The 11366-nt window shown below is 35.8% G+C and overlaps 1 non-coding gene across 1 annotated transcript; it reads left to right on the forward strand.

The window, feature by feature from the left end:
• Positions 1–10844: 10844 nt before the first annotated feature.
• Positions 10845–11042, forward strand: LOC115300446. The gene has a single exon (XR_003912653.1). It is a non-coding gene; the product is annotated as a U2 spliceosomal RNA (small nuclear RNA).
• The last annotated feature ends 324 nt before the right edge of the window (positions 11043–11366 follow it).

Genomic DNA, 11366 nt, shown 5'->3' on the forward strand with positions numbered 1-11366 from the left:
CCATTGACTATCTGATTCTAAAATTTATATGACAGTACAAACCTAGAATAATCAGTGCATTTTTTGAGGTAATCATATGGTTTTTATTTTTTCCTTTGTTAATGTAATGCTTATTGACTTGCAAATCTTGAATCACCTCTGTGTTCCTGGAATAAGTTCCACTTGATCATCATGAATGATATTTTTAATGTACTGTTGGATTTGGTTTGCTAATATTTGTTGAGGATTTTTGCATCTATGTTCATCAGAGATATTGGCTTGTGGTTTTCTTTTTTTGTAATGTCTAGCTTTATCGGATTTTGGTATCAGAGTAATGCTGGCCTTGTAGAATGAATTTAGAAGTTTTTCTTTCTTTTCTATTTTTTGGAGTAGTTTGAGAAGAATATGTATGAACTCTTCTTTAAATGTGTGGTAGAACTCACCTGTGAATTTTTTGTTTGAAGGCCACTTTTTGATTATGGATTCAATTTTGTTGCTAATAATTGGTCTGTTCAAATTTTCTATTTCTTCTTGTTTCAATTTTGGAAGTTTATATGTTTCTAGAAATTTATCCATTTCTTTAAGATTGTCTAATTTGTTTGGTATGATTTTTAAATTTTTTTAAACATTTATTTGTTTTTGAGAGAGAGATAGGGTGTGAGCGGGGAAGGGGCAGAGAGAGAGAGAGGGAGACACAGAATCCAAAGCAGGCTCCAGGCTCTGAGGTATCAGAACAGACCCCAACATGGGGCTCGAATCCACAAGAAGTGAGATCATGACCTGAGCCGAAGTTGGACACTTAACCGACTGAGCCACCTGGGTGCCCTGGATATGATTTTTAATAATATTCTCTTATAATCCTTCTTATTTCTGTGATGTTAGTTTTTATTTCGCCCTACCATTTTTTGGGGTCTTCTCTCTTTTTTTCTTGATTAATCCAGCTAAAAGTTTATCAACTTTGTTGATCTTTCCAAAGAATCAGCTCCTGGTTTCATTGATCCGTTCTATTGCTTTTTCATTTTCTATTAATTTACATCTGCTCTAATCTTTATCATTTTCTTCCTTCTACTGGTGTGGGGCTTTGTATGTTGGTCTTTTTCTAGCCTTTTTATGTGTAAAGTTAGGTCGATATATTTTTTTTCATGATAGAAACTTCCCTCTGTATAAACTTGTATTGGTATAAACTTCCCTATTAGAAGAATGAAATATGGCCATTTGTGGCAAGGTGGATGGACCTCGAGGGTGTCATACTAAGTGAAATAAGTCGGAGAGAAGGACAGATACCGTATGTTTGCACTCATAGGTCTAGCAGGAGAACAGGAGAAACCTAACAGAGGACCATAAGGAGAGGAAGGGGGAAAGAGAGCTGGGGAGAAGAAGGGACACAAATCATGAAAGACTATTGAATACTGAAAACGAACCATGGACTGAAGGGGGAGGGGGAAGGAGAGAAGGGAGTGATGGTCATGGTGGGGAGAACTTGTGGGGAGAAGCACTGGGTGTTACACGGAAACCAATTTGAAAATAAACTATTAAAAAAAAAACCTTCCCTCTTAGAACAGCTTTGCTGTATCCTAAGGACTTTGGACCACTGTGTTTTCGTTTTCATTTGTCTCCACCTATTTTTAAATTTTCTCTCAGATTTCTTGGTTAATCCATTCATTGTTTAGTAGCACATTATTTAGCTTCCACATATTTGTGTTATTTCCAGACTTTTTCTTATGATTGATTTCTACCTTTAGACTGTTGTGATTAGAAAAGATGCACGATATGAATTAAAACCTTTTAAATGTATTGAGATTTATTTTGTGGCCTAACATGAAGTCTATTCTGGAGAATATTTCATGTGCACTTGAAAAGAATATGTAATCTGTTGTTTGGGGATGGAATGTTCTGAACATACCTGTTACTGTTAGATCCATTCAGTCTAATGTGTCATTCCAAGCCACAGTTTCTTTGTTGATTTTCTTTCTGGAGGATCTACCCATTGATGTAAGTAGCATGTTAAATCCTTTCCTATTATTGTATTACTGTCAATTTCTTCCTTTATGTTTGTTTATAATTGCTTTATGTATTTAGGTGCTTCCATATTTGGTGCATAGATAATTACAATTGTTACAGACATATAAAATTGTCAACCAAAGCAATTAAAAAAAACAACAAAGTTCTATCCAAGACTTTCTATAGCACTGTTAAATACAATTGTCTATGATAGTTGGAATTTTCTGTAATTGTGTGTGGCATTATTTAGTAGTTGCTAGTTACATGTGGCTGTTAAGCATTTTAAATGTTGCTCCTGCACCTAAAGAACAGAAATTCTAATTTTATTCTATTTTAATTAATTTAAATTTAAGTAGCAAGGTTAGAAGATACTATATTGAATAGCACAAACATATTATAAGAGGCTACTTTAATCAGGACAGTTTGGTATTAGCAAAAAGAAAGACCTATAGATCAATGGAATAGATAGAAGTCTAGAAATAGGTCAATACATATATATTCAACTGACTTTCCACAAAGAAACCAAGGCAATTAAATGAAAAAAAGAAAAATGGTGCTGGATTGACTTAATATCTTCAATGGAAAAAATATGTATTGATTTAAAGCTCTATAATTTTTATTAAAAATTTTTTTTGTGCTCTGACATTACAAGGTTTATTAGATAAGACAAAGAAATACAAAACATAAAAGAAAATGTTGTAAATTGTACTTTATGTAAATGTAAAATGTTTGCTCTTTGACAAACATCAATAAGGAATTAAAAGGCAAACCACAAACCAGTAGAACCAATAAACATGGGCAAATATTTAAACAAACATTTCACCAACAAAGTAACATAATAATACTAATATCTAGTTACCATAGTGCTTATGTGCCAGACACTGTGTTAGTGGTTTCCCTTTATTAATTAATTTAATATATTTAATGTAGTATTTAAGGGCATAGACTCTTGAGTCAGAATGTTTGGGTTCACATTCTGAGTTACTCTTTACTAGTTTTGTAAGCTTGGGTAAATTTCTTAGTTACTCAGTTACACTGATCCCTTATCAATAAATGAGGTTGATAATAACACCTGTCTCATAGGAGTGTAGGGGGGATTAATTAGACAGAACATGCTTAGTGCTTAGAAGGAGACTTAGCATTTAGTAAGAGCTCAATAATGTAAGCTGCTATTATTTTCTTTGGAAGAAAATAATGTCATATAAAACCTTAGATGAACATTGGTGCTTTCATTGACTTATTTGTCAAATAGGTATGCATTAATATTAGTCCTGTACAACTCACAATATTTATTTATTTATTCACTCATTCATTCAAGAATTTATTTATTTAGCACGTTATTTGCATGTACTATGTTTGAAAATGGGGATATAATTATGAACAAGATATGTGAAATCTCTATCTTCATGAGGGATGTGGACAACAAATATAAATAACAAACATGTAAGCAAATAATAATATATAACTTAGAGGTCCCTGAAAAAAAAAAAACAGGTAAGGATATGGGAAGTGACTGGAAGGAGTTGGACGGGTATTTAGAGGAGACCCTTGTGAGAAGATGGCATTTGAACAGAGGTATGAATTAAATGAAGGAGAACTTTCCCAAGGTGTAAATAAATTCTAAACAGAGAGGACACAAGTGTAAAGACCCTGAAGTGGGAACAAGTTTGCAGAGAGGTACAGAAAGAAGGCCAATGTGTCTAGTGAAAGACAGGGGGACTGGTAGGAGAATATGTTGGAAACATAAGCTGACCAGATATAGAAAGACTTGCAAGATTTTTCCTGAATATGGACAGTTTTGTAATGGGTGTGCCATTATCTTATTCACAATATTAAAAAGAATTTCACTGAAAGTAGAATACAGGTAGGCTAGAGTAGAAGTAAGAAGACCTGTTAGGAGGTTCCAAAAGGAATCCAGTTGATAGATGATGGTGGCTTAGAATAGGATGTTAATAGAGAAAATTAAGAGAAGAGATGAAACTGACATATATTTTGAAGATATAGCCAGCAGAACACAATGACAACTGAGTTGAGAGCATGGGAGAAGGTGAGTAATTTAGAATTATCTCCTAGTTTTCACTTGAGAAACTAGATTTATGGCGGTTCCATTTCCCATGAAGAATATGGGAAAATAATAACTTTGAGTCAACAATCAAGAATTCTGTTTGGACATCTAATTATGAGATGCCTACATGACATCAGAAAAAAAAATACAAATGTCTATTTTAGTAGAAAAAATCATGGTAGCTTGAACTGGGATGGTGGTGGTGAAATTATGATAAATCAACAAACTGGAGGCATTTTTAGAAGTTGGTAAACATTAATAATATATTGGATGTTGATGTGAGGGATGCTGAGATGTCATAGATAATTCCAGTTTTTGGTTTGCATGGCTAGATGGATGGTGGTGCTTTTGAATGGAGCAGGCCAAGATTTGGAGGAAGTTCATGAATTTCATACTGGATATTTAAATATTAAAATGCTTGTGAGATACCCAAGATAAGATGTCAAGCAAGCTGTTGTATAGATGGTTCTAAGGATATAGATTTGAGTATCACTGAAATTTACAAAGTACTTGAAACCTTCACTTAAAAAATTATTATCTAGGGAGAGAATATAAAGTGATAAAAAAAAAAAAAGACTGAGCCTCCTGGAGGGATTCTAGTATTGAAAGATTAGGTAAAAGAAAAAAAGAAAAGAAAAGAAGAAAGAAAAAGAAAGATTAGGTAAAGTAGGCATAGCCTGGAAAAGAAGATGCTGAAAAGGTCCGTGACATAATTTATGTGGAAAATATTTTACAATTTGTAGAGGTCCAGTCAAATGATAGTTTTGTTTTGTTTTTTTTTGAGAGAGAGAGAGAGAGAGAGCGAGCATGAGCAGGAGAGAAGACAGAGAGAGAGAATCTCAAGCAGGCTCTATGCTCTGTGCAGAGCCCAACCCAGAGCTCAATCCTACAACCCTAGAATCATGACCTGAGCCAAAATAGAGTCTGATGCTCAACTGACTGAGCCACCCAGGCACCCCAAATGATAGTTTTAATCATAAAATTAGATCCTCTCAAACGAGGATATGAGTACCTCCAGATATAAGGTTATTGACTCAAGGGACACTTAATGTCCAAGGATACATAATGATATATTTTCCTTTAATATGAATTTTCCTCAAAGGTTAAGTAATTTTAAGTGTGATTTTATATAGAAATAAACTGAGAACTATTATATAGTACAATGGAAAAATCAAATCAGTTTAAAGATTATAAGACTTTAAAGAAATTTCATTTTTGAGATAGGATAGATACCTCTGATTACACCTTTAGTAATTCCTCCCCCTGCCTACTGCTTCCTCATGTGTTCAAAGCAGTGTTTGTTGGGGAAATAGGAGAAGCACTAGGTGAGTTAGAAGTCATCTTCCTGACAATGAAAAAGTCTTTCTTCACAATCAACCCAGCATGATAGCAAACAAGGTAGGGTACTGTTGAAAAGACGTCACTTTTTTAAATTTATAACTTCAGAAAGTAGCTTTATGAAAACATCAAGCAATAGATAGAAAAGTGCAAAGAGGAAAACCAAAACCAAAAATTCTTACCATTCAGAAGTCACCAAAGTCGAGGTGCCTGGGTGGCTCAGTCAGTTAAGCATCCAACTTCAGCTTAGGCCATGATCTCGCGTTTGTGAGTTCAAGCCCTATGATAGATTCTGTGCTGACAGATCAGATCCTGGAGGCTGCTTTGGATTCTGTGTCCCTCTCTCTCTGCCCCTCCAGTGCTTATGCTCTGTGTGTCTCTCAAAAATGAATAAGCATTAAAAAAAGAAAAAATCACCAAAGTTAACATCATGGAAATACCATTTCTGACAACTTTTTGCAAATATATCAATAAGTAGAGTAAACTCAATTACTTTAAGAGATGATGCTGTAGACAGCATTAATTCCCAATATGGCTGTATCTGGGGTTGAATCTTTAGAAGAAACAAGGTTAAATGAAGCCATAAGGATGTGGCCCTAATCTGATAAGACTTCAGCCTATAAGAAGAGAAAGAAAATGTTCTCTTTCTCTCCTTCATCCCTCTCATCCACCCTGCCTCCTTCCCCTCCATCCCCCCCTCCACTTTCCCACCCCTGCCATTCGAAGAAACAGAAAGAGGGCAGACATCTGTAAGCCCAGAAGAGAGTCCTCATCAGAAAGTGTCCATGCCAGAATCCTGATTTTGGACTTTCTAGCCTCCACAACTGCGAGGGGAAAAGAATCTTTTGTTTAAGCAACATAGTCTATGATGTATCTCATGGCAGCCTGGGCTGATTAAGACCAATAAGATGACACTATACTTTGAAACTTCTTAAAGTGAGACAAGAGAAGAAATTATCTGTTTCTTGATACATAGAGCTAAATTGTACAAGTTTATACTCCTTTCTTATATGGAAATTAGTGCTAAAAAATCAACAACTCACCCAAAAACAAAAAAAAAAACCCAAGCATAACTTTGCAATATTTTATTTTATCATAACTTGCATTTACTTGACCTTTGGAAAAGTAATTATGTTTTTCATTTTAGGGATCACTTGTATTTTTTCTTTCAAATAGTATTTGTCATTATTTTCTCTGTTTTGTTATATTGGGATGTTAGAGATGTGTAAACTAAAGGAATGAAGGAATTGGAAAATATCCTTTCTGCAACCATAATGCTAATTGTTTCTGACAAGCATCATTTGTGGATACTAAAACTGCTCTCTACCAAAGAGAGCTGCCTTGCCCAAGGTTACCCTCTTTGAGGGGACTGTCTTCATCCAAAAGCCATGAGAGTATATATGGGATTGAATCCTGGAGATGCTAAATCAATGAGATAGAATATGAAATTGGAGAAAAGAGAGTTTATCTGTAGAACATTTTCCCATTCCACAGGATTTAATGCCCTGGCAAAGGCCCCAGAAGACAACATTACCATGCTTCTACAATGGCCATTGAAAACTTGGAAAAAAGTGATAGCCCAAATGAAGGAGAAATCTCCAGAACTGCAATGGCAGATGGTGGAAAAAGGGATTGAAAGGTTCAAATTGGTGAGCAGCTGGATTACCAGTCAACTATGTTTATTCAGGAGACACTCTGTCAAAGCAGTGAGGAATGTGCTGGTAAAGGAGTCAGGATCATTGAGATGATCGAAGGTGGCTTCCTCTGTAGTCCAGGGCTGTTCCAGAATTAGGCTTTCTATAGCAATGGAGATGAAAGGATACTGAAGCCATAGAGGCAAAATGACAGCATATAACCATCAGAAGCAAAATGGGTGGAATTAGCATCATGTGTAGTAAGTTCAGAGTGACAGCCAAGGGACCTGACCTGAATCGAGCTGTGGTGGTAGTTAATAGAACATGGTGTTCCTTAGAGCAAGATAATTGGCAACCGATAAAGATATGTTTAATTTATTTAACCAAAAGAAATGAGGATAAATAATCAGAAAGTCGAGGGCCCAAGTCCCTACTCATGAATCATTGCCTAAACTAGGCAATTTTCAGATTTACCTAAAAGAGAGACTCTGTCCCCATGAGGAAAGATCCTAGAACAGCCATGATTTATGGTAATGATCTCCCCTATCCTTCACCAAAGGAACTCAGTTCCTTTACTTAGGTGACCATAAACTGGGGAAAGGGGAATTCTCAGACATTTAGAGACTATTGGACACAATTGCACAAGTTGACATTGAAGGAGGTGTTGCAATACCCCTTCCCATTAGGGTCAATGGGGGTCAGATATTAAATAGAATCTAATCTTGATCTTGCTCACAGTGGTTCTACTATGTTCACAAACCCAGTGGCCAGCTCCTCAGGCCTCAAGTGTATAATTAAAATATACATCCTCAGTAATTGGCAGAACCCTCCCATGGGTTCCGTAGTTTCTTGGCCGGTGGGATTAGGGATAGCATAGTGACAAACACCACATGACAGCTTCTGAAACTGCCCATCCCTGTGAGCAAGAAATCAAAAGCCTTATCATATTCTGGGTTGGGTGTTTAGTGGTTGGAAGAGATGACATTGTTATGATATTCATTTTTCAGTTGCCAGAGAAATAAATATGCCTTTCCTTTTATTCAAAGCTTTTATTATCAGTAAATGTGGTTTCCTACATACAAATATCACATTTCTTGAGAAGGTTATTTCTAAATATTTTCAGATTTAATTGCCATTACAAATAAAAATGTTGATTACATTTTCTGAATGTTACTGGTTTCTGAACAGCTATTCCTTTTTTTTCAAGTTTTAATGTTTCTAATTTATTTTTGAGAGAGAGAGAGAGAACACAAGCTGGGGAAGGGGCAGAGAGAGACACACACACATACACAATCTGAAGCAGGATCCAGGCTCTGAGCCGTTGGCTCAGAGCCGGATGCAGGCCTTGAACCCATGAACTGTGAGATCATGATCTGAGCTGAAGTTGGACACTTAACCAACTGAGCCACCCAGGTGCCCCTGAACATCTATTCTTTAACACAAGGCTAAGGATTGTCATTTCCATGATTCAGAAAAATACTCAGTTGAGGAATATGCATGAAGACAAACAACCAATTAGATTTCGTTTTGTATTAGGGAAAAGAACAACTAATAGTTTATTCAGCAAGTATTTACTGAAGGATAGAACTAGGTACTCTTAGGTATATAAAGATGATTATGTGAACCCTGAACTCAAGAAGCTTATCAGTTTGTAAAAGAGATAAATCTTCATTTCAATAATAGTAACTGTGACAACAATGATAAATTTTAAGGAATCGTTAGAGCAGAGATAGGGGTGGGAGGAGAAAAGGAGAGAGAAAAAGAGAGAAACAGGGACAGAGAGAAAAAGATAAAGAGAAGGAATAGTGAGGGTTGGGGAGAAGGACTGTCTTCTGAATGATGGAATTTCAGGGCACACTGTCAACCTTGATAAAAGAAGGGTTGCAAGGATGAATTCAGGAAAAAAAGAGACAAATCCTTAGTGGTTGTCAAAAGATGAAAACTGAAGAAACTCACTTTATTACCTTGTTCTCTATAAAGTAATCTGCAAGGTCATTTGTTAATAGTCAACATTGAAATTTAAGAAAAGAGGAGGTTTTCAAATTGCAGCATGGGAGGTAATACTGAAAGCAGTGAAAAATGAGTGAAAGCAGGATTTCTCAAAGTGTACTCTTACAGAATACCCACAGCAGAATCACCTGTGGGTAAAAATGTAGAGTCCTTAGTCCCACTCTAACCAAGTATTCAGATGAGTCATGTAACATGAAGTTGTATAAGGAACAGTCAATTAATTTGAATGTTGTGTTAAGATCAAGAAATAAGAAACACTCTGTCTATAACATTAACGGCCAAAAATAGAAATATATTTACTCCTGTTATGAGAAGGTGACAAAAAGGTGAGAGGTGAGGGAAGAGAAAATATGATAAAGAAGTTGAAAAAAGAGTGGGAGAAGGAGAGAAAAAGAAGACAAAGGTAAATATTGGGGAAATAGGAAAGATACAAGAATATAAGACAGGAGAATTGGAATCAGGAAGGGGAAAGAGGTACACAGTTACACAGGGAGAAACTGAAAAGTATGAGAAGGGTCTAAGTAGCTTTTAAGGGGAGTATTCATATAGCCTACTTTTTAAATAATAATTTAAATATTATTTAATAATATTTAGTAGATAGTTAGCTTTCTGAATAATTATCACTTTGTTTCCACCTTCTTTGCAATTCTGGTTAGCAAATTTGCTAACCTTTCTCACAGCTAGGAATTTCAGCTAGCAATATGTTGACTAAACCATAGAATTTCTTAGAGGGAAGATGTTTCTCTGCAGAGAAACCCCAATCTGGTGTTTTTGTAGATTTCCTAATCTCAGTAGCCACAAAGCTCAAACAACAGGAGATACTGGAAAAGTCTGAGATAGGGCTGTATCGTGTTTGATAACTTAAACCTTGGTCACATACAGATCATCAGGTCACTACTTTTCCTGTTGTTAATCATGTGTTACCTATGTAACTAATCAACTTTCTCTAACCTGGACACTAGATATCTAAATGCATCATCACACCTGATTTATATTCTTCTATAGAATAAGTTGAAATGAAAACTTTTCATTGTTACAAGCACAGCACTTTTTTGTTAGACCTACAACCTGATAGTGTTGGTGCCCATCACAGAAAACTTAGTGCCTCGTTGATCAATGGTATGGAGGCTTTCATGGCAGTTTCTAAGTGAAGGCTTGAAGAACATAAGTGAAAACAATGAGGCAGAGCTGTTCTTCCAGGTACTACAATTTCATATAAATAAAGCCATGTATTGATGTGACGGTTTTCATTGGAGTTGAATGAGATTCGAAGAGGCATCTGTTGGAGGAGAAAGAGGAATTTTTTTCATCAAGAGCTAGAGAAGCCCAGTGGCTTCTGCACACTTCACAGTCATCTGAACTCTCTTACCTCCATCATATCTGTGACCAAAAAGACATCCCCTCCTCTCCTAAAGCTTCAGTGTGTTCTTTTATGACTTTTATTATCACTTGATTTAATGAATATAAAGATGCTTCCAATGGAATGGGGAAGCTAGTACATGTTGCTTTTCCTTTCTCTCAGAGATGGCTCCTTAACAGCCCCTGAGCAATGTTCTCCCTTAACAGTTTCTTTCTACTTAGAAGAAATACTCGGCTATTGCTATAACTTCATAGAAGTTAGCAATCTTGGACAGAGCTAGATCAATTTTTTAAATGAGTTCTAATTATGTATTGTTACAAAGTATCTGAGGTCAACATGAAATTATGTGAATATCCCCATATTATATTTTATACAAAAATAAAGCATAAGAATAATATAAAAGTACAAAAACAATGATATGCTTTGGCCCAGCAATTCTCATTCCAAATAGACACCCATTGCTTCTTGGCCTTTTGGCTAAGATCAAGTGTAGTGTCTGCTCTTATCAGTTTAAGATCTGACACCTCCTCTAGCCAAACAGATACCCAAAGAACATTGAGCTACCACTAACAACTGCTATTTATCTTTCTTCCTGGGCCCAGAACTCATATCTCTCAGTCTTCTTTGCAGTTAGGCAGACTTGTGTGACTGAATTCTGGGTAAAGAAATGTGGGAATAAGTGATGTTCACTGTCTCAAGACCTGAGCTATAAGGAAACCTTCCATACAACCTCTAGGCACTCTCTCTCTTTCTCTATGTGGCCACTGAAATAGTATATTTATTATACCACTTAGCCTACTTTCACAAATACACACTATCAACACTTTACAACACTGAGAAGGAGCCCAAAGGGATTAGGAAGTAGAAACAAAATGGTTAATTTTTACTGATGTGATAATCTATGTAGAACATCCAAAAGAACTGACAAAGTATTTGAAGCCATTGTAGAGCTCAGTTGTATTGCTGAAAATGAGACCAA

The sequence above is a fragment of the Suricata suricatta genome, chromosome 8 (assembly GCF_006229205.1).
Source record: "Suricata suricatta isolate VVHF042 chromosome 8, meerkat_22Aug2017_6uvM2_HiC, whole genome shotgun sequence".
Classification (NCBI taxonomy): domain Eukaryota; kingdom Metazoa; phylum Chordata; class Mammalia; order Carnivora; family Herpestidae; genus Suricata; species Suricata suricatta.